We start from the raw sequence: 24,947 nt of genomic DNA on the forward strand, positions 1-24,947 counted from the left end.
GCTGTTGAAAGTTGGGCCAGGGTGCACTGAACTACTAAGAGGAGTAGGGGGATGCAGGTGGGACACGAGCAGCACCTGATTTTCGGTGTATGGAAGTATAGCATCAATAATTGAGGAAAGCTAAAATCAAAATGGATGAGTTTTTCTGAGCACACAAGTTGGATTGAGCACAAGTATAAAATCAAAGTTGTTTTTTTTTCCCCCAAAGCTCCCTTGTCTTGTTTTTCTATTTTCTTTGTTCTTGCCCTACAGGTTTTCTCAACCAGAGCCCCCACTGCCAATGGGTGAATAAATATCCTAGTCACTTCCACTAGACTATACTGTGCAGTTCTTCAATACTCAGTCTTGTCTCGATTGTGCCTAGAGCCCTTCCTTAGAATAGTTTGCACAATCTTTCCGCATTCAGAGAGCCTGGGATGGAGTATTAAGATTGGCTTCCATTTTAGCCTTCCTGGTTTTCTTTGTAATTTGTCCCTGCTGTTTTTAAAGAGATTTGCATTGTGTCTCGTGCTAGTGGATGCCTAGAGGAACTTAATTGAAAAGGGACTGTGAACAACTTGGTAATGTGGGAAATGAATGTAGGGGGTAAAATGAAAAATATTTAGCATACAACATGGTGAGGACACTTAACAATTGCCATGGACTCTTGACTGAAGGTTGGTTCTCTACTCCGCCAGAGTTAACTTTCTGGTAGCTGGCTGATTCTGGGGCTTCAAGGGAGAGAGGCTGGGATTACTGGGATAACCTGAGGATTACCTAAGGGGCTCATAGCCATGGCTAACTACCAATTGGCACTTAAATATTATAATATTTTAACAAACTGTAAGTGCTGGCTGAAACTAAGCCCTGCGTATAACCTAGATAAAAACTTCGTCAATATTTACTTCTTTGAATTGGGTTTTTTGCCTGCACCTGTTTGCAGATGGGAAAAGGGAGTCTACAGAATCTCCCAAATGTCTGTAATTCACACTGGTTGTGGTCTCGTGACAGTAGGCGGTATGACCTCTAAAGTGACAATATGGACTGGATTAGTCTAGATGGGTATCTTAAAACCCTTGCTCCGATGCCATTTCCAAACAACAATCGGTTGTGTAAGTTTATCTACTTTTGTATGTAAGGTTATCAAGGAAAAGCTACAGGCTACTTTTTCTCTTTTTTAAAAAATATTATTTATTTTTGGCTGCATTGGGTCTTCGTTGCTGCTCACGGGCTTTCTCTAGCTGCCCCGAGCGGGAGCTACTCTTTGTTGCAGTGCGCGGGCTTCTCGTTGCGGAGCACAGGCTCTAAGCACAAGGGTTTCAGTAGTTGTGGCTCATGGGCTTAGTTGCTCCGTAGCACGTGGGATCTTCCCAGACCAAGGATTGAACCCATTTCCCCTCTATTGGCAGGCTGATTCTTAACCACTGTGCCACCAAGGAAGTCTACTTCTTGAAAGTGTGACTCCCCTGATGCCTGCTACACATAGCAAATTCCTGAAGGAAAATACCAGAATATGGATGAGCTGAATACCAAAATCTGGGTTGATTTTTCTTCTCTTTCTTTTTTTCTTTTTTTTTGGCACCCAATCTCTTTTATGGAGTGGGGGGACTGGGGGGAGGCCCTGAGGGGGAGCTCTCACTGCACAGCTTGTTCATTAGCGCTGCTTCCTGGGTCCTGCGGCTTCATCACATCCGGCAGCTCCGGTGGGCTGGAGAAGGGCTTGATGGGCAGGGTCTCAAATGCTTCACCTGCCTGTAAGGCTAGCCCCACCTGCAGCTGGGTCTGGCTGGTGAGGCCACACTCACCCAATATCTTGCCATTGTCCAGAAACCGGTGGTCCTTGTACAGCCGCTGCTCGTCTGGCAGCTGCTTAAGGATGCCCTCGACGATGTGCTTCAACAGAACATGGTGCTGGACTCTTTGCCTTCCATGACGATGATGGTCTTGAGGTGCCGGATTTTGAGGAACACGTCCACACCGGCTACTGCCTCTCCCCTTCGACTAGCCGGCAGCTCCGCCCCCTTCCTGGGAGCCCACACGCCGGCTCCCAGGGTGCCCGAACCCGGTGGCCCCGCCCCGCCCCGCCTGCGTTGATTTTTCTAATCAAGGGGAAATGAGTAATATGGAAAGCTAAGGATTTAAATGGGTCATGAGCTTTCTCTTAGAAATAAAGAATTTGGTATTTCTCTGTTTCCAACATGTATAATAGATTCTGAAGGAGATTCTGAGAATCTATGGTGCTGTTAAGCTGAATCCATTGTACAAATGAATAGTGTATAATTATTGCAAAATGTATAATTTTCAATTGTATATTCGTGGATTTAAATCACTTCTGATGTGACTTTCCCCTGAGGCGATTTTTCTGATTTCATGTTCATGCTTTTTTATTAATATTGTTGCATAGAAAAAATATCCTCCAAAACTTGGAAGAAAAAAAAAAGATTGTGTCACCTTTGTTTTTATTTTTAGACAATGTCCTGTTCCTAGGTCAAAGTTGGCAAGTTTTGTTTGTTTTCTGTAAAGGGCCAGATAGTAAATATTTTAGACTGTGTTCACCACCTGGTCTCTATTCAACTCTGCAGCAAAAGCAGCCACGTATAATACGTAACAAATGGCTGTGGCAGTGTTCCAACAAAACTTTATTTACAAAAAACAGGTGGTCAGCTAAGCCCAACTATAGTCTGCTGACCCCTGCCCTAGAGTCACAAGATATACAAGTTTGTTTGATTTGCCATTTACTGTTGATTAAGGCTCAGACAACTCACAACTTTGTAAAGTTGGATGTTCCTTTATTGGAAACTGGTAAGATATAAATGATTTTGCCCAATATTAGGCAAATAATTTTTGTGCAATGAAAATTATTTTTGCCTGATAATAACACGAATGATTTTTCTTACGTAGAATAGTCCCAAAGACTGGTCTTATTTCTGGTAGGACAATGACCAATTTTGCATCTAACTTTGTGATTTATCACAGCATTCTTCCTTTTCTTCATTGATTATATAATCATTAGTTCTCTGTATTTTTATTTTTATAGAGCCAGAAATGGTATGATATTTATTTATTTATTAATTATAAATTTATTTATTTTTGGCTGTGTTGGGTCTTCGTTGCTGTGCGTGGGCTTTCTCTAGTTGCAGCAAGCTGGGGCTACTCTTTGTTGTGGTGTGCGGGTTTCTCATTGCAGTGGCTTCTCTTTTTGCAGAGCACGGGCTCTAGGTGCGTAGGCTTCAGTAGTTGTGGCACGCAGGCTCAGTAGTTGTGGCATGCAGGCTCAGTAGTTGTGGTGCACAGGCTTAATTGCTCCACGGCATGTGGGATCTTCCCAGATCAGGGATCAAACACCTGTCCCCTGCATTGGCAGGCAGATTCTTAACCACTGCACCACCAGGGAAGTCCTCCCTGTATTCTTTTCTGAACCAACTTTGCCATCCTGCTGTCTCCCTCATTAATGAGTTTAATAAAACTTAGATTTCTGCTCATTATGGTTTTATATAAGAATTGCAATCTATGAAACACTTGGAAAATTATACTTTGGATATCATTCTGTTAAGATATTTACTTAGATTAGACCCCATGTTCTTGTCCTTCAATTTTATGACTTGGGAGAGGAAGAAAAAAATGTTCTCAACTGGCGATTCTAAAATAATGGAACTAAGAGCTAAAGATAAGTAAAAACTGTCTGAATGTGATACAGAAGCCATGGGTGCCTTGGGTGGAGCAACCATTTAATCTAAATGCTGGGATGAGGCTTCAAGTTTGGCGATAGTAAAAAGTGTAGGAGACCAGAATGTGCGACCCCAAAATATACCTCTTTAGCATAAATGTCAATATTTAGAATTGACTATTTTGAGAAACAGCAGACACAGGAGAAGTTCTGAAAACAGGGTATAAGTTGTCTTTTTGTAAGGGAAATTTCCATTTGTAAAGGAAATTTCCATTTGTGAAGGTGTCTTCCTCTCTGTACCAGGAAAAGAAGGATGACGCTAAATCACAAGAAACTCATCAACAGAGAAGGAACAGTCTTAAATCCGCATAACAAACCTCATGCTTCTTTACATACTTTTCCTGGTCACCTTCCCATAACTTACCTCCCCACACCCCCACCCCACACCCTTCTTCTTTTGTTTTAAGTGAAGATGGCATTTAAGCCCAAATTCTAGCCACCTCTTTTGAGTTACTCATCTGTGAGTTTCTCCCATGTATATAAGAGATATACATGTTGATAAACTTCTGTTTGTTTTTCTCTTGTTAATCTGTCTTCATTACAGGACCCCAGTGGAGAGCCTAAAAGAAAAATATATTTCTTCTCTCCTACAAAAGCATAGACATTGTTTTAAGTTCTATTATAATTTGATAATGTGCACAGGATAAACCTCTCACATCAGTTTCTATTTTCTGGCAACATTTATCTCAAGATTGCAGGTATTTTACCCACTGGAAGTAATCAGCACACTTCTCTAATGTTACCTTTACTTCCATACACTGAAAGTGAAACAGAATTAAAGTAGCTTTCAAGTGTATGCTAAAACCATTCATTTAATAATTTTTTCTAAAAAAGCAACCCTCAGGGGAATTTGAAAATTCCAACTACAGTTCCCCCTTTGGCTCACAGCAATGACTGTACCTGCTTTCAAGAGAGGCTGAACCTTTGAAGGACAGCTGAGTTCATGCCAATCAGCAGGGAGTGGCAAAATGAAATGAATTTTTTTTCACATTAGACTAGATGGTGTAGTGCCAAGCTGAAAAATAGACTGTTTCATTTTGGATTCATGGGTTTTTTTTCCTAGTCTTTGATTTGACTTGAAAGTCAAACTGAATGTCTGAGATAAAAATGTCATGCAGATCATAACTCAGTTCTCCTGGGTTCATTGGAGATGGACACAGTTGAGACTCTTGACTGAGGTATAGAGAGGTCAGTTCAGCTATGCTGTTCCCCAGCCATCCCCTGCTATTCCTCACTCCAAAAGAGTAGTTCACTTTATTATGTCCAGTTGAACCTCAGGTAAGAGGTTCAGCTGGGCTCCTAGAAGCTTAAAGACAGTCAATTCATGAAAGTATTAAAGGATAAATTTTTAGAAAAAATAAACCCACATACATATTTAAAATGGACACATGTCAAAGATTTTATTCAATTCATTAATTAATGAGGGAACCAGTAAGATGTTACCACCAGTTCAAAGGAGACTCCAAAAAGAATACACATATGTAGGCTATCAGGAATGATGCAATGAATTTGGATTTGCTTAACTTGTGCCAAAATAGCTTCTTCCACAGAGAAGGAGGAAAATTAATTGAACCTCCTCCAAATTCATTTGCATATTTGTGGACAAGAATCATTTGTATCTCTTTCAGTTCTCTAAAACTTACAGATTTGTAGAAAACATTAATGCAATGAAAGGTATAAAGACCCCATAGAATCAGATAACTTGGAGGGGTATGCTAGACAATGACTAGTTTTCCATTGAAAACATCAGGAATTTTTTTAGCTGTATTTCAGTCCTTCATAATTTTTCCCTACAAAAGAAAACCTGACTAACATTATGTTTGTATCTCTAAGGTTATATAAAACAAAAAAGGTGATAGTGTTCTTCTCCTGCATCTGTTTGCCAAAAACAATCAAAATAGGACAACAAATGGACTAAGCAGCAGATAGTTGAAAGCTGGAGAAATCAAATGGAAGGAAAGTGAACTTTAAAATACCCTTTGCTTAATCATTGTCTTTATAGCACATTACTTTGTGTTTCACGTTGTGGAAAATTTTAAGAGAAACACTACATGGATGAGCTGTCCTTTAAGCCACACTGTTTTGATTTCACAACCTTTCAGCCTTTTGGAATGTCAGGGATAGCACCATGAATCTTTTAACCCTGAACCAAAAGCTTTGGAGAATAATATGAAAGTCTTATGACAATTTTTCATGGAAGAATTAGGAGACACCACACTGCATTCAATCCAGCAAGCCTTCCTAACAACTCTTCTTACACACCTCCCCCCCACCCCAAAATTCCAATCCTAATGGCTGTTCCTGAATCTCTTCTCTCTCACCTATGTTCCAAAAGCCTTTAGTTGTGCTAGCTTATCTCCCTACCATTTCTTTTTTTGTTTTTATAAAACGTAATTTCATCTTCTCATCTTCTTCAAGTTTTCTCTCCTTCTACTATGCCTCTCAGCACAATGTCCTGGTAAACGAACCAAGCAAATACTATATCCTTTGAAGTGAATGAAGAGGGATACTACAAAAACTTGTAATTTGATATGTTCCTTCATGCCACACTTTATTTTCAACTTAAAGATTAAATCTCTTTGCTATATACCTTGGAATATAATAGCTGCCACATCATAATTTTAAGTAGGTACACCACACAAGATAATGATTTTTATAAAAATGATAACATTTATTAAAAAAAGGATTCCTAAGCTTTTTCTGAATGTTCACTGGGTTCCTCCTGACACTCAAAATTCGGGCAGGCAAAAGGACTGTATTAGTTTTCTAGTGCTGCCATAACAGAGTACCCCAGAATGGATGGCATAAACAACAAAGATTTATTCTCTCACAATTCTGGAGGCTGGAAGTCCAAGATCAAGGTGTTGCCAGGGTTGGTTTCTTTTGAGGCCTCTCTCCTTGGCTTGCTGTCTTCTCCCTGTGTCTTTACATGGTCTTCCCTCCATGTGTATTTGTATTCCAATCTCCTCTTCATTTAAGGACACCAGTCACATTGGATTAGGGCCTACACTAATGACCTCATTTTAACTTAATTCCCTCTTTAAAGACCCCATTTTAAAACACAGTCACATTTTGAGGTACAGAAGGTTAAGATTTCAACATATGAATTTTGGAGGGCCATAATTCATCCCTCAACAAGGACTGTTCTTTCCATTTCAGTAGAAGAAGAATGTCAGGTGTTCAGGGACTAAGTGACCTCTGAACAGTCTAAGGAACACAGCCAGCACATCCAATTGATAACCTGTACTATGGATTTCTTTAAGTCATTCTTAGAAGAAAGAGTTGTTAGAGTACAGACCTTCTTAGAGGTTCAGAGTTGGCATTATAGAACAAGAAAGCAATGCTTTTTTTTGGTCTTTAATTTAAAGATATAAATGATGGACATATGCCAACCTTATAAATATCCTTCAAGGTATCTAGGTTAGCTATTCCATAGCTGGTCTAAATATTCATGCAAAAGTATTATAGGTATTTTTTTGTGTTTTTTAACAACTGTATTGAGATATAATTTACATAGTATAAAGTTCAGTAGTCTAAAGTGTACAATTATCATGAATATTTATGTGTGTAATTATGTGGGAAAGTATTCTGCACTCTATGTAGATTAATTTTAATCTCTATGATAACTCTACAAGGTTGACATCACTGGCATTTGTAGATGAGGACATGAAGCTTAGAAATGGAAATAACTTTCTTAGATTCTCCCAGCTAATAAGTAGGAGAGTTGGTCATTCAAACCCAGGTCTATGGAGTCTAAAACCTAGGCCCTATACACCACACCACTCAGCTAGTCCTTTCCGTTTTACCATATGTAACACATTCTCATTGTATGGAAATCAAAGAGCACAGCTAAATAAAAAGAAAATAAGAATCATTTGTAATCCTTACCCAGAGTTTACCATCTATAACCATTTTGATATGTACCCTTACAGTTGTTTTCCCATTCATATGTGTCAAGCACATAGAACTTCATACACATAAACTCAGTTGTATCTTTATTTTCTTCAAATAAAATTAAGTGTATCTCTGACCTTCATCCTACAAGGTTGTCAGGAGATCCTGGTAAGTATTGAGGCTCCTGATCTTCCTTGAGGTCAAAGAGAAAATTGGGAGATTTGTGTACTACTGGGAGAGTGGAGGGAGGCCTCTGATCTTCAGTCTAGCATGGCAGCCTTCATTATTGTCTATGGTTCAGCAGTTCAGGAGAACAGGAACTGTACTGCTTTGGGGCCCAGAGGAGCACAGAGAGCCTTGCTCCAATGGGAGGCTCAGTGCCAGTTTTAGCTTCCTTCTGAGGTCTTGCTACCACCTAAGGGTACTGAGAAGCGTGGGGTCTGGGTCCTCCAGCTCGCTGTGCACCCCGCTCTACTTAAAGGATTTCCCTTTATCTGCCTGTCACTCTTTCTCCTGTAATTCCTTCTCCCATTGTATAATCCTTTTTTTTTTTTAACATCTTTATTGGAGTATAATTGTTTTACAATGGTGTGTTAGTTTCTGCTGTATAACAAAGTGAATCAGCTTTATGTATACATCTATCCCCATATCCCCTCCCACTTGCATCTCCCTCACACCCTCCCTATTCCACCCCTCTCGGTGGTCACAAAACACTGAGCTGATCTCCCTGTGCTATGCAGCTGCTTCCCACTAGCTATCTATTCTACATTTGGTAGTGTATATATGTCCATGCCTCTCTCACTTCATCCCAGCTTACCTTTCCCCCTCCCCGTGTCCTCAAGTCCATTCTCTACATCTGCGTCTTTATTCTTGTCCTGCCCTTAGATTCTTCAGAAACTTTTTTTTTTTTTTAGATTCCATATATATGTGTTAGCATATGGTATTTGTTTTTCTCTTTCTGACTTACTTCACTCTGTATGACAGACTCAAGGTCCATCCACCTCACTACAAATAACTCAATTTCATTTCTTTTTATGGCTGAGTAATATTCCATTGTATATATGTGCCACATCTTCTTTATCCATTCATCTGTCGATGGACACTTAGGTTGTTTCCATGTCCTGGCTATTGTAAATAGAGTTACAATGAACATTGTGGTACATGAATCTTCTTGAGTTATGGCTTTCTCAGGGTATATGCCCAGTAGTGGGATTGCTGGGTCGTATGGTAGTTCTATTTTTCATTTTTTAAGGAACCTCCATACTGTTCTCCATAGTGGCTGTATCAATTTACATTCCCACCAACAGTGCAAGAGGGTTTCCTTTTCTCCACACCCTCTCCACCTAAATAGACATTTCTCCAAAGAAGATATACATATTGCCAACAAACACATGAAAGGATGCTCCCATCACTAATCATTAGAGAAATGCAAATCAAAACTACAATGTGTGGGGCTTCCCTCGTGGCGCAGTGGTTGAGAGTCTGCCTGCTAATGCAGGGAGCACGGGTCCGAGCCCTGGTCTGGGAGGATCCCACATGCCGCGGAGCGACTGGGCCCGTGAGCCACGGCTGCTGAGCCTGTGCGTCTGTAGCCTGTGCTCCGCAGCAGGAGAGGTCGCGATGGTGAAGGGGCCCGCGCACCGCGATGATGAGTGGCCCCCGCTTGCCGCAACTGGAGAAAGCCCTCGCACAGAAACAAAGACCTGACACAGCCAAAAATAAATATAAAAATAAAATAAATAAATAAGACCCGGTGCAACCAAATTAAAAAAAAAAAAAAAAAAAAACTACAATGTGGTATCACCTCACACCAGTCAGAATGGCCATCATCAAAAAATCTGTATAATCCCTTTTACTCAAGTTTAAAAAAACAAGAGCTAGGAAGGGAAATGTTTACAGTTCACAACTCCCTTTTGAAAAAAGAGAGTTAAATGACTTGGCTATTGAAAAAAAAATTTTTAATGTATTTATTATGAGTATTATTTACAAAATCATATTCTACCTGCTGTTTTTATCTAATTTGACAATCTTTATTGCTTTTAATTGGATTTTTTCTTATTATTGAGCTTTAAGAATTTTTTGTGTATTTTGGATATAAGTCCTTTATCAGATATGTATTTTGCAATTATTTTCTTCCATTCTGTCTTTCATTTTCTTAAGTGTCTTTTATAGAACAGAAATTTTAAATTTTAATAAGATCCAACATATCAGTTTTTCCTTTCATATATTGTGCTTTTGGTATTGCATCTAAACACTCAGTTTCTCAACCCATGGAGATTTTCTCCATTTTCTTCTAGACGTTTTATAACTTTTCACCTTACCTTTAGGTCTATGATTCACTTTGAGTTACTTTTTGTAATGTGTTAGGTCTATATCTAGTTTCCAATATCACTTATTGAAAATACTGTTCTTTCTCCATTGAATTGCCTTTGAGCCTTTGTCAAAGATCAGTATGACTTTGTGTGATAGATATTTGGCTATATTTTGTGGGTCTATTTCTGGGCTCTTAATTCTATTTCATTGATCTATGTGTCTATTTTTTTTTTTACTGATACCATGCTGTTTTGATTATGGTAGCTATACAGTAAGTCTTGAAACTGGGCAGTTTAAGTCCTCCAATTCTGTTCTTCTTTTTCAGTATTGTGTTAGTTATTCTAGGTCTTTTCCTTTTTGATATACATGTTAGAATCAGTTTGTTGATATCTACAAAATAGTTGCTGGGATTTTGATTGGGATTACAACACATCTATAGATGAAGTTGGGAAGAATTGACATCTCTGGCCAGGATTGTCCACCAATGATCCATGGGAGTTGGTTGATGAATGCCCAAGCTTTCCCATTGCTCAGGTGTGACATCTCTGTGCATGTTCCACAGAGCATCCCAGACGTCCCCAGAAGGATCAAGCACCAGTTGCCCACAGCAGCAACTTCTCATTAAGATAGCCTTTATTGAATATCTTCTCTTCCCTGTTCACTTTCCCATTCCTCTACCAGTTTTTCTTGTAATCACCTCCCAAATAAACTACTTTTCCTCAAAACCTCTTCTTAGGGTTTGTTTCTGGGGGATACAAACTACGACAAACCTGTGATAACACCCATATACTAAAAGGCAGGCTCAAATAAGACAACTCCATTTCCTACATGTACCCAGTTTCCAAAGCAGTACCAGACCTAATCAATTTAGATAGAAATTGCACAGTCAGATAACTTAATGCCTACCCTGAGCATTCAAATTTATTCTGCAAGAGATAGAAAACAAGTGCCCCTCTCAAGTCTGCTCTCTCTCCAGAAGGATAAAAGGATAAAAACACATTTAATTTCAACAAGCATGCATGTGTGAGAAAATCTACCTCAAAATAGCTAAAATGGTAAAATATATGTAGCTATTCTAAAGCCAGAAGATTTGGATTCTCCTCAGGCAGCTTTTAGCTTCTAGGGTTTTATGGCTAACTAGTTTTAGGTTAGAAAATCAGAATTGCAAAGTATGTTGTGGTTTTAGTCTCTGCCATTCTTTCATAGTTTTGTAATAGAAGGGTTTGGGGGAGGGGGGATATGGGAGGGGGGGATAAAGTTAGGGAGGAAGGAATGAAATGTACCAGGAGAACTTGTCCAACTATCTGTCTTAATTTTTAACAGCCTTCAAAGCAAGTCATGCACGCTGAGCACTGCAGAAACACCAGACGTTTGTTGGGGGGAAAAAAGTCTTCTGGGAATGCACTCCTTGAGGAGAGAAAATGGCTTCATAAAGGAATGATGCAAACACTATATACATTGCCCTGCCAGCAACTTCTCTCTTTATTTGCAATTGCAGAATGAAATATACCCTACACCAAAACCTCAGTCAGCTGCAAAAACAACGTGTTGTAATATGATATTTATTTTTGCTGAAATGGAGCCATAGCTTTGCCATTCCAGATTCTGCAGCCTTGCAAAAGTACCCAGAGAGGCTTCGCTGACCTTGGGGGAGTGCAGAAGGCTAATGAAACATCCTCACTTTTGCAATTTAATTTTTCTTCAAGAATCCAAGCCAGAGCTAGACGAATTTCCATCTAGCTTTTGGAGGGAAAAACAAAAATGAATTAATTAAGATTATCAGACAGCCTTTACAAAATGTAATATCAGCCCTTTATTATGATATAATATCAGCCAACACTTGCTTCACTTTCCCTGTGAGGAATCGGATTGGAGCTGCTGATCATGGAAGAAGTACTCTGTTGTCTCAACCCACACATTCAAGCAATTTAAATCTAGTCTCCCAGAGACCTGACATCATAAAGGGGAATTATGTTCAGGTCTTCTAATCTATGAAAACATTACCTCAACACTGTTCAACTCAGTCACTATCATGATTTTGCTCTTTCCCTGAATCACCAAACTTCACAGAAGAGAAATTATTGCTCCACTATTTCACCACCTAATATTTCCTTAATTCTAAGATCTGCTGCCATAGAACACTTGAATGATGCTGTTGTTTGGAAAGCCGTCAAGGGCTTCACCTTCTCCAATCTAATAAACATTTTTCCGTCCTGATGGACTGCACCATTGGATACTGCTTAACTACCTCTCCTTTCATAGTGAAGCTTTGTGTCTTCTTGCCTTTTGTTGACATGGTGCTTCAAACTTTCTGTGAATCCTCCCAGCCCTCCCTTGTGGTCATTCTCCAAAGGCTCTTTCTTCCAACCTCCTATTCTTTATATTCGATAAGCATCCATTCTCATATTTTTAGTCATCACCTCCCTGATGGCTGGAGCTTCAGCAGCATTCTTGAATGATGAAATGCCCTTGAGGATGGAATTCCCTAGTAGAGGATGCTGAAGAGCACATTAGAAGAAACGTGGCCCCCTGATGACTTTGTTGGAGGCAGCATATTTGTTTGGCCTTGCATACCTCCTGATTTCTTCTACATGCTAGAATAAACTCTATGTGTTTAAGTCATTGTTAATTCGGATTTTCTGTTATATGCCACAGAATCTAATTTAGGTAGTAAAAATGGATATAATAATGCCTTCTCATAAAGTCAGTGTAAGGTTGACACGATATAATATAAGTCATATACCTGGTTCTTGTGCTTAGCGAGGCAGAGCCCTATGCAGTCAAAACATTGTAGATATTATTATTATAAACTCTATGCCTACACTCGCAACTTCATAATGACCATACCACAGAACGTCAAGTACATTCAAAACAAATCCCTTCCAAATCCAACTCCTCCTCCTGATTACTTTATTCTTTGGTTTATGACATTACTAATCTTTAGTTGTAAATCAAGGTTTTGATTCTCTTCATTCTTTTCCTCCTAATGTAGAATTAATTGCCAATCTTATTTATCTAGTCCTTCAAATTTTCTCCAATTAATTTCCTCATTTTTCTATTTCCCCTGCAAACACCCTAAAAAGTTGAAGCTTTTTTTATCACCTACCCAAACTATTGCAATCATCAACTCAGTTGTTTCCCCACTTCTTGCATTATCTTACTCCAAGTTATCTTGTGGAAACCCTGAGATGAATCTTCCAAAAGCACTGCTCTAATCTTGTTACTCCTCCAATGAAAAACCTGAATGGCTTGTCATTGCCCACTGTGTTAGACAACACACACCTCAGACTGGTGTTTGAGACCTCAACCTATCTTCTGGTCCTCTTCTCCGTCTCCTTCCATGCTCATCAATCTAGACTCTTTGATTTTCCTTCTGCTTTCTTTCTTTTTTTTTTTTTTTTTAAAGAATATTTTGATGACTCCAATTTTTTTTTTTTTAATAGTTACTTTATTTATTTATTTATTTATTTATTTTTTTGGACTGTGTTGGGTCTTCGGTTCGTGCGAGGGCTTTCTCTAGTTGCGGCAAGTGGGGGCCACTCTTCATCGCGGTGCGGGGACCGCTCTTCATCGCGGTGCGCGGGCCTTTCACCATCGCGGCCCCTCCCGTTGCAGGGCACAGGCTCCAGACGCGCAGGCTCAGCAGTTGTGGCTCACGGGCCAAGTCGCTCCGCGGCATGTGGGATCTTCCCAGACCAGGGCTCGAATCCATGTCCCCCACACCAGCAGGCAGACTCTCAACCACTGCGCCACCAGGGAAGCCCTCCTTCTGCTTTCTTAATTCTGTCCTTTGGTTCACACTTCACTCACCCAGAATGTCCTCTTCCTATTACACTCCCTACATTTCAATATCTTACCTAACTTTCAAAGCTTTATGGAAATACAGTCAATCGTGGAAGTCCTCCTTCCAAAATAAATGTGATTTTCCCTTTACTCAAAGCACTTTGTATCTTTCTTTGGTTCTTGTGCTCTATTGCTTTATAGCAGTGACTCTCAAAATTTAGAGAGCATCATAATCACCCGGAAGAACTGTGAAAATAGATTTCTGGGCCTGACTCCCAGAGATCCTGATTCAGAGGGTCTGGGGTGGAGTCTGAGAATCTGCATTTCTAACAAAGTCTCAGGTGATGCTACTGCTGCTGGTCTTGGGATCACACATTGAGAACTGCTTTCTCTTTACCTGTATCTCATTGTCTCTCTACATTGTAAACTTCTTGAAATCAGACAATATGGTTTATCCTAATCTAGTATTTCCTGAGGATCCCAGCACATGGTAGATAGTAACTTTATTTAAATGGAATCGAATAGAACAAGAAGCCAAGTTTCTGCTTTCCAAGTTGGCATTGTTTGGAGTTACATTCAATGGTTGGTGTCCATCATCTAGAAAGAACACATCTAAGTGCTTTTGCTGAGAGCATAGCCAAACTCTTCCTGGTCTTTATTTTTTTCTTGGTCTGGGCAAGTGTGCTCATAGCATGTGCTTGGAGGATTGTTAGGTATTAAAGGCAATGACATGACATGGGTTCAGGGGAAGCAGTAGTTGAAGGGCTCCCTGAAAGGAATAGGATGACAGAAGTTCAATATTTGGGAAATTAAGTGTGAAGGTTGCCATGGTAAAGTAACAACAGATTTCAAATCTATAATTGTACTTGGGGAGAGGCGTGTTAGAGACCCCCTCTATATACTTTTGTTCCCTCTTATGCTTTTAATGTTTCAGGAGCCAGTCACTGTGAATTCAAGTTGCGCTTCTAATTGCCCTTATTATTATTCTCAGAATGTTCTTTAGAACCAACATGATTTTTAGGAAAGGAAATTAATTGCTTTTCTTGGTTTGGAAATGTAGGTAACTAGGTATTTTGGCAAATTCATGTCCTGTTTTCCTCCTGTGTGTAGATAACAGACAGATAGTCTCCTTCTGCTTGTCTATCCAGTTATCTAGTTAAGGGCATTTTTTGCAGGGGGGTGAGAGAAAATTTTGCATATGAAAGGTGTTTTTGGAATGACAAGAAAATAAAGGACAAGTCAGCCAAAGAAACAAAAATTCCACAGCCATCCCCCAAAGACCTTCGTCCTTAACTTTTAATATTTCATGTCATACTTCTCATGAAATAAGTCCTACAGAAAAAATGAAGGATGGATGGAGACCATTACAAGAAAGGATATATATCAAATAAGGATATTTTTTATTTTAAAGAGGCAATTCAGTTATACCCAGATGGAACATTAAAAAAGTCACAGCTATGCATCATCATTTTTCAGCAACTGAACAGATGGTACCTTTTCATTTGCACCACTTGCCAACATAGTCAGTGCGTTCGGCTGTCTGCCCCACTCCTATCATGATTCCGAGTTTGCATGTAAGAGGACATGTTGGTTAACTCAGAGACCGCTTGGGAGACTGCATTGCCTGGGGCCTTGACATTACTATTTTATAATATTTCCTTCTTCAAGGAAGCAGATGGGATAGTCAGACCATGACTTTTATCTACTGTTCTTGAGCAAGGTGCCCCAAGGCTTTCTGCCCTTTCCCAGAGACAGGCCACAGATCTACAGTGATGGAGAGAAGCAGTCAACGTCGGCAGACCTTCTGTTAAAAGCTCTTGTTTACTTAAATGTCCTATTTCCTTGCTATTTTTGTTTCTAGAAATTAGGGAGATGCTTATCCTTTCTTGTCCCAATAAGGTTAAAAATTACAACTGATGTCATTAAGGGCCCACAATTTATGTCCTAGGTAAAAAAAAAAAAAAAATCCAAAAAAACCAGTGACAATACACCACCACCATCATCCTACCTGACTGTTGGAATGGTTTGCCTGGGGATAGTGGTAGAAATTCTTCTTCCTTTAGAGAAATTACTACAGTCTTTTGGGGGATGGGGGGCCCAAGAAAAAATCCCACTCAGGGAAGGCACCACATAAATAATAACTAAGAAGAAACAAAGGGAGAATGAAATTATTTGCCAGGCTATCTCATGCTGTCCCTCAATTTCTGCTTCACTGTGATAAAATAAAACGGGCCAGAAAGCAGAGAATCCCGAATTTTAGCATACCCTTGGGTCTTAAGGTATTTCACAGTCTAGCATTTACTTAATCACTTTAATTCTTTGCTTCCTAAGTGATAAGCACTTAACATTTTCAACATTTCAGGACTATGTTAACCACTGCTGTCTCCTGTTCCCAGCTTTTAATGTAGAGCTGCCAGTCCTTTGAAAAGCTCTTCCTTCCTATTCTTCAGCCCTTCCTGTGTCCCTGCCCTTGGCCCTGTGGCTTTACAGCTCCTTCCCTCCAGAGGCTGAGCTTGTTTCCCTGCCCTTTGATTCTGATTTATCCATGTGACCTGCCTTAGCCAGTGGGATATTAGCAGTTGTGACTCAAGCAGAGGCTTGAGAAAGAGCTTCTTCCTTTCCATTGTGGTTTGTGTCTCTGCTGTCTCCATGAATGCCTGCCCAGGCTATCTTGCTGGAGAATGAGAGATGTATGGAGTAAAGCTGAGTTGTCCCATTTGTCCCAGATAAAGACAGTCTAGATCAACCAAGGGCCAGTGGACTCTAGTACCAATCCTTTATCTTTCAATCCATTGTCCAAGTCTGGTTTTACCTCCAATGTAATTCTCGAGTTTGCCCACTTTTCTCCACCTCCAGTCACTGCCCTAGTTTAAAGTATCTGCACCATATTTTACCTGGATTTTGTAATGGCCTCTTTGATGGGGCCCTGCTTTCCCTCACCCTTCCCCATGAGGCTGTTCCCACTCAGCAGTCAAGGGATCTTTTAAAAACACAAATCAGAGGGTGTTAGTCCCCTGGGTAAACCCTTTGATGGATTCTCCTTGCTCTTAGAACAAAATCCAAAATGTTAACACAACTCTCAAGGTTTGCATACTGTGCTTCCTCATCTGAACTTATAAAACGCTCTTCCATCTTCTTACTAGACTCCTATTCTACTGATCTGCTCTTTTTTACCCTCAAATGAGCCAAGTCCCTTCCTGTTTTAGAGTCTTTGCCCATAATGCTCCCTCTGGAATGCCCTTTCCCCAACAATTCAAATCACCATGCCCTCCATCAGTTTCTGCTTAAACATACCTCCTCCTGCAGATCCTCACTGTCTTTTATCAAACAAACCCCTCCTAAGTCGCAATCAGACCATTTAGATGGTTTCTTTCATAACATTAATCACAATCTATAATTATTCTATTTATGCATTTGATTCTCTGTTGGCTGTCTTCTTCTTAGAATGTACGTTTCTCATAGACAAGAATTTGATTTTCTTATTTTCACTGATATTTCCAGCATCTCACCTATAATCAGTGCTCTGTGTATGTGTGTATGAGAGGTTAAAACTGGAGGACTCTCTCACACACACATACATACAATATACATATAATAATTATTTGTGTGTATATGTTAATGAGTATCTTTAACTTCACACACATATGTAATGCATATGTGGAACACACATATGCAATGTATACATTTGGGTATAATGTACATATCTATGTAATGAGTCCTTTGTTTTTAACCTGACACACACACACACACACACACACACACAGAAACACACACACACACAATTTACTCTTCAGAATCTTGAATTATATAAAAATATAAGTTGAACATCTTTTTATAGCAGCAGATATAAGCCCACCTCATTCCTCAGGTTGCATAGTATTCCTTTGTACCACAGATGTACCACAGTTTATTTAGCCAGTGTGAGCTAGTACTAAGATTGTTCCCATTTCAGTGATGAGGAAACAGAGGCTGAGGGAAATCATTTGCTGAAGCAGCCCATGTTAGACGTGGGGTCTGAATCCCAGTGGTGGAATGGGGAAGTGCGGGTCTTGGCCTAGCACTCCCAGGGCATGAACACAGTTGGACTGGGGTGGGGTCAGTTCCTGTTGCTGTTGCACTTCTTTGTGGCTTTCTGTTGACAGTCCTCTCTCCAATCAATCCATCACCCAACAAGTTGAATGAGAGATATATGCCAGTGGTTTCCAAATGTTAGTGCCCATAAAATCACAAGGAGGTCATGTTAAAACACAGATTGCTGGGCCCCACCCCAGAGATTCTCACTCAGCAGATCGGGGCTGTGGGCTGAAATTCTGCATTTCTAACAAGTTTTCAGGTGATGCTGATGCTACCAGCCCATGGACCACACTTCGGGTATGTGAAGTGCTCTGTAAACTCTAAAGCCCACACAAACTCAGGTGAATGTGAACTTTGAGTCTTTATTAAGCCCCTACTGAGTGCCAACTATGGTGACAGGCATTATGGGGAAGAAAACCCTACCCTGTGGGGCCTCACCACAAAGACTTAAGAATTCAGTTGGTGAAAACAAATCGTGTTGCAAAAACATAAATTTTCAGTGCAAGGAAGAGTGAGATAAGTGCCAAAGGAATAGTCTTTAATTAGAAACCAGTTCTGGGAAAAAGAAAAGACACTCTACTTTGTACAGACCATCAAATTTTTGGCATCCACTTATTGAATATCAATTTCAAAACTTTCTTCCCTCATTTTAGTGAGTGCGGAATTAGCATTCTCCCAGAAGTCATTGACAGCTGTTTTGAACTTCTGCTTGCTGACCTGTCTCTTAGCTAAGACTGTCCTAAGATCCACATCACCACAAAGGGAAGCTGTCTTAAGTAGAGCCTGAGATGAGGATTCTTGTGCAAGTGATTTATTTAGGGAGGGCACTTAGGAGGAAACTGTGACAGGGTGAGGGGAGCAGGACAAGGCCAGGCAGGAGTGGAATAAGGATGTGTTCTCATCTGTAGCCTCAGCCTGACACCCTGGGGAGCTCTGGAGCATGAAGGGCACCAAAAACTGTCCCACTTTGAGTCAGGGGGCCACCCTTAATACCCCAATGTCAGTCAGGCATTGACAGTGGATTGCCCTGGGGTGGTGTGGCATCATCTCCTGGGTGGGGCACCTCCCATCAACACCTTCAGTAGGACCCTGCAGGCCCAGGGGCCCCTCCACTGAGGTTTACTGGCCTCCTGAATTTCCCCGATTTCCACAGTCTTTGTAAATACATGCTTTTCTTGTCTTATTTCACAAGCATGTATTGCCCACATATTCCAGGCACTGGGTATTTGTGAGATCCTTTCAGGGTCTTAACTTCTCTGTTTCAAAGCCCACGGTGATGTTAATTGATAATGAAACCTGACCTGGTGGCTACAGGGAGAACCCTGGACCTCTCTCTCTCCAGGGCCGAACATCTGTAATTTAGCCAGTGTGGGATTTAATGGCCTGCCTTTAGTCTAGCCCTCTCCTACCCTACTCCACACTGTTGTCTGGAGAATCTCCAGTAAAGAAAGTCTGACCACTCTCATGTAAAATCAGAGTCAAGTCCAACTTCCCTGTTCTGGTCTGTAAGACCCTTCATGCTCAGATGTCTGCCTTCCTCATCTCTCACTCATTCTTAAGCTCAAGGAATGCAGAAATATCCACTCACCAGGGTCTTTGCATGTCCAGGTATTAGGTTGTTGTAGTACAGGGAATAATGGTTACTCAAAGATGTTAAGTACCAATCCTTGGAAATTGTTAGTCTTAGTTTATAAGGAAAAGTGTCTTTGCAGATATGATTGTTAAGGATCTTGACATGGAAAGATTATCTAGATTATTCAGGTGGGCCTTAAATGAAATTACAAGTGTCTTCGTAAGACAGAGGCAGAGGGAAATTTGACACCGTGAAGACAGAGGCAGAGATTGATATGGCCCTAAACCAAGGAATGCTGGCAGCCACCAAAAGCCTGAACATACTGTCCCCTAGAGCCTCCATAGGGAGTATGGCTCTGTCAACACCTTGATTTCAGACTTGTAACCTCCAGTACAGTGAGAGAATAAAATTCGGTTGTTTTAAGCCACCCAGTTGTGGTAATTTTTTAGAGCAGCCTGAGTAAACTATTACAACTGCAATATTACCTATTTATGGAATGACCTGCCCCCCCCCCCACTCTCTCCCATAACACATAATCCATCAGAATGATTCCTATCTCGGCAGCTCACATGCCACCTCTCCAGGTAGGCTCTTAGACCTCTCCTCCAGGTCCCATTCTGAGTAGACACGTCTCCTCTATTTCCCACAGTTCCTTGAACAATCCCCTCTTACTGTTCTTGTCCTATTCTTTTGTATGACCATCCCTAGGTCAATCTCCCTGTTAAGTTCTGAATCCCCAGGGACCTTATTAATTTTTGTATTCCCTGGGTTTGGTACAATGCTGAGGGCAAAGTGGCATCTTGGTGAATGTATGTTTCTTGGCATGAAGAGGGGGTAGATGCTGCTGTTCAGTGGCTGAAGGGGAGATTCGGGGATCTGCAAGGCCTCACATCATTGGCCAGAGCCTGCTGTACGTAGGTGGGTGACAGCTCCCCTGGTGGAGTCAGCCACACGCAGGCTTCTCACCTGTGCACCTGCCCATCAAGACCTCCAGCTCAGCCTGCTCGGATGCTCTCTGAGGCCTCTGACCTGGGGTACTCCCCTCAGCTTTGTGTCTGCAGAGCCTGTGTTTATTTTCTGCTTTGCTCTTTTTATATAATCCTCCTCTGTCCACTTACCTTCTCCTGCATCCCAAACAACTGTGACTCACAAGCACAAACGTTGCTCCCTTTTCCCATTATTTTTAGGAGTCTCACGATTTCCCTCATTATCACCTTTGGGCCAGAACAGGAGTTGGCCTGCAGTGTTTTCTGTCTCAGGGCCAAGCTGGGGAGAACAAAGCAAGTGACAGTTCAATAAACTGGGGGTCATGTTAGTGTTCTAGCAATCCAGTTGTTCTGAGGAAGTAGCAGCTAAATGTGGAACTTGAAAATTAGGAACTGGGCTTCAGTCAAAGGGATAATGTTAGAGTTTTTTCATTTCTCTTTCTACAAATTCGCTGTCCAACTCAGACTTCCTGGACAGCATTTGCAGTCAGATTTAACAGTTTCTCCTAAAACTTGATTGTTTTCTATTAGCCTCCAAGGAAGGTAGATAGTTATTTTGTCCTTTTTTTTCTTTTTTTAAACATTAGGTAAAGGGCTTCCAAGGAGAGGGTTTCATTGTTGTATTTTCTCCCCTTTATGCTGTTTAAAGCCATTGCAATGTTACAATTATGGAACCTGGTCTTTGGGGGAAGGTTCAATAATTTATTCACAAAGTGGCTGAATTTGTTGTCTGTTGCTGTGTAACAAACTATCCCCAAATTTAGCAGCTTAAAGCAACAAGCATTTATTACCTCACAAAGTTTCCTAAAATCAGGGTATATTCTGGCTCAGGGTCTCTCATGAAGTTGCAGTCAAAATGTTGGTTGGGACTGCAACAGAGCAGGACCCTATGGGCCTTCCTGGGACAGACCCTACCCCCATATCTTCTGCTGTAGCTCCTCTCTGAAGTACCCAGGTAATAGTATCTCATTCATATTTCTTGAGTTTTTCAGATGCTAAAAACCACCACCAAATGGAAGAAATTAAATACTTGATGATCATGAGCACATAACCCCCAGACCTTCTGGCGCCTAAGGATTAACAATGTTAACTGCTCTGTTACCACACCATCAAACAATCAGAGAACTGTGCATGAGCAGATCACATACCCTGTGATGCTCCTCCCTCCCCTGGCCTTTAAAAATGCTTTCCTGAAATCCTTTGGAGAGTTCGGGGTTTTGAGGGGCATGAGCCACCCATTTCTCCTTGCATGGCCCTGCAATAAACTTTTCTCTGCTCCAAACTCCAATGTTTTGTTGTTTGGCCTCACGGTGCATCAGGCACATGAACTTGGAGTAGGTAACAGGACTACTGCAGTCTTCAGAAGGAGCTGGAGTATCTGCTTCCAAGAAGGTTTTTTCATGTGCCCATTGGCTGGAGGCCTCAGTTCCTTGTCATGTAGACCTCTCTATGTATAGGGTTGCTTGAGTGCCCTTATGACATGGCAGCTGGCTTTTGCTTCCAGAACAAGTGATCCAAGAGAAAGAAAGGAAGAAGCCACAGGTCTTTGATAATCTAGTCTCAGAAGTTACACACTGTCACTTCTGCCTTATTCCATTCCTTAGAAGTGAGTCACTAAGTGTCCACTTAAGGGGAAGAGAATTAGGCTTCACCTATTGGAGGGAGCATCAAAGAATTTACATATATATTTTAAACCACCAGAGTGGCTTTCCTTCAAATAGCTCCAGAGAAGGCAAACAAATCCTTGTTACCCTGTGGATAAAATACCACTTGGTATTTGAATGTTCTGCTGAGAGGTTGCAAGAGACTTGGAAGTCTTACATAATAATCATTGGAATAGTGAAAAAATAATACTTATGAGAATGGGTGAGAGGGTATTCTGTTCTTTTATGTATGGGTAACTGGAAGAATTTGGGAAGAGTAGGGGATGCCACTGACTTCAATTTAGTACTTTCTGTTTAATATATTCAATATTAACTAGTTATCTCATTGTGGTCTTCCATTTGGCAATTCAATACCAAGGGCCATGATGAATGAAACAAAATCCCTGCCTTCAAGGATGAGATACAGATGGAGCAATGCTACCCCAGCTAAGCTGTCCAGCCAAGCGCAGCCCAGATAGAACCCTATCAGACCCACAGATGCATGAGTGAGCCCAGCAGAAACCAGCAGAGCCACCCAGCTCAGATCTGCTGAACCCGGAAGAAATGTGAGACATTAATATCTATTGTTGTATGCCACTGAGTTTGTGTGATTGTTTGTTACACAACAATAGTAATGGATACAAGTTTATAGTGTCATGAAAGAGACAAACATAAAGGCAAATTTTGCAATGCAATGGATGCATGTTATACTTGAAGATTTAATAGGGTGCTCTGAGACAAGTGAGAAGGTAGTGCTTAAATCTACCTCAGAGTGGTGAAGGCAGTGGAAGACTTCAGCTGATGCCTGAATGAAGTTCTAAGGATGAGCAGGTGTTTGCTAGAATGGGTTGTGAGACTGAGGTGGGGGTTGAGGAAGCACATCCTTTTCCGGTAACTGCAAGCCTCTTAGTAAGCTAAGGAGCAATAATAATAAATTGTTCCTAATTATTGGCAGCCACTGGATCATGAATAGCTTCATATGTCCTGCTAAAGAGTTTGTTCTTTATCTTAATGGTAACCAAACCACTGAAGGACTGGAGATGCATAACATGAATGGATTGATGGCTTTTTAAGCTCGTTCTGTGAGTGGTGTGGACCCAGGCAATTCTTGGGGAGGCTAGTCTTGAATCTGTGTTTTTCCACATGTGGCCATAGGAAAGAAGGGGCAGAGGAGGAAGATATTAGGAGGCGGTGCAGACAAGGCTTGGCAACTGATTTAATGAGGGCATTGTATCTGGCTTCAGTCCTGAGGCAGAAAAGTTTGGAAGTGGGGGGCGGTAAGCATTTCAGTATGGGTCATGGTGAATTTGAAGTGGCTGTGGGTGAGCTGGAAGGAGGTGTTTAGTAGGCAGGCAGAAATGTGATTTGGGGCATCAGAAAAGAAGCTTGGAGTTCTAGTTTTAGGCATCATCTGCATGGAGGCTGTAGCTGAAGCTATTATAGGCAAGGTTGGGTTTATGCAGAGTGAGAAGCAAACCAAATTCAGTACTTCAGGGAAACACTAACACCTAAAAGATAGGCAGAGGAAGAGAAACCAAAGGAGACTGAGAAAGAAAAAATTCAGAGGAAAGAGGTTTCTTATAAAACAAGGAAGGAGTTTTGAAGTTGGAGGTCAACAGTATCAAATATCCCAGAGAGGCTGGGGCATGGAGGATTGGAAAGTGTTCTCTTTGTTTTGTGCCCAGAAACTATGATGAACTTCATGGTGACCTTACCAAGGGTTGAATCAAAGGTCATGAAGGGTGAGAGAGTAGTAAGAAAATGGAGAAAACAATGGCTGTTAACTATTCCTTGGTGGAAGATCCATCCACGGTTTCTAGACCTCAGCTCTGATTTCAGCCATGGAGGGGTAGATAGTCCTGTGCAGTCTTTCACTCATCTCAAGCAGGCAGTGTCTTGAAAACTTTGAGTTTTCCCTTCTGTCCAGGGCTCCTCCAATGCCATGAGCACCAGTGAGAGCTTGCTCAGCCCTGTACATGAAAGCTTGGAAGTATGCGGGAGTTAACACCTCTGTGGGGGAATCAACAATCCTCCACCTCTGTGGATGTGAGCTAATGAATAAATGATTCTGTCTTGCATTATTCACAGTAGCCAAGATATGGAAACAACCCTAAGTGTCCATCAGCAGATGAATGGGTAAAGCAAATGTATTGATAGTATTTACACACAATGGAATATTATTCAGCCATAAAAAAGAAGGAAATTCTGCCACTTTCGACAACATGAATAAACATTGAAGATATTCTGTTAAGTGAAGTAAGCCCGACAGAGGAAGAAAAATACTATGTGATCTCATTTATATGTGAAATCTGAAGAAAAGTTGAACTCATAGAAACAGGGAATAGAATGGTGGTTGCCAGGAGCTATGGGTAGGGGTAATGGGGAGAAAGTGGTCAAAGGGCACAAACTTCACAGTTATAAAATGAATATATTCTGGAGATCTAATATCCAGCATGGTGAATATAGTTAATAATACTGTATTATATATTTGAGAGTTGCTAAGAAAGTAAATCTTAAATGTTCTTAAACAAAAAAAATTATAATTATGTGAGGTAATGGATGTGTTAATTAACCTTATTGTGGTAATCATTTTGCAATATAAACACATATCAAATATCACCCGATACACTTTAAACTTACAAAAAAATGTTGCGTGTTAATTATATCTCAATAAAGCTGGAAAAAAAGAAAAGAAAAAAGAATGCTCTCACCTTTCCTCTTTAGACTGGACAATTCTAAGAGGCATTCTGTAAAGTTTTCAGAGGTTCCCATGGAAATGAGCTCCATTGCCCAGAGCAGTGATCTTGACAACACATGCTTGTATTGGCTTTTCTTCCTTACCAGATCCCTCACTCCTGCACACTGGGATTACCTCCCAAATAAACTGTCTGAATCCAAATCCCTAACTCAGGTTCTGTTTTGAGAGAATCTAAATTAAAAAAGAAATCTTTTAGACTAAAGATTTAAGGTGAATA

General features: G+C 40.7%; 1 pseudogene; it reads right to left on the reverse strand.

Annotated features, from left to right (window-relative positions):
• Nucleotides 1–1,614: 1,614 nt before the first annotated feature.
• Nucleotides 1,615–24,718, reverse strand: LOC103012533 (elongin-B-like; annotated as a pseudogene).
• Between the last annotated feature and the right edge of the window lie 229 nt (nt 24,719–24,947).

Source organism: Balaenoptera acutorostrata, chromosome 15, assembly GCF_949987535.1.
Source record: "Balaenoptera acutorostrata chromosome 15, mBalAcu1.1, whole genome shotgun sequence".
Taxonomy (NCBI): domain Eukaryota; kingdom Metazoa; phylum Chordata; class Mammalia; order Artiodactyla; family Balaenopteridae; genus Balaenoptera; species Balaenoptera acutorostrata.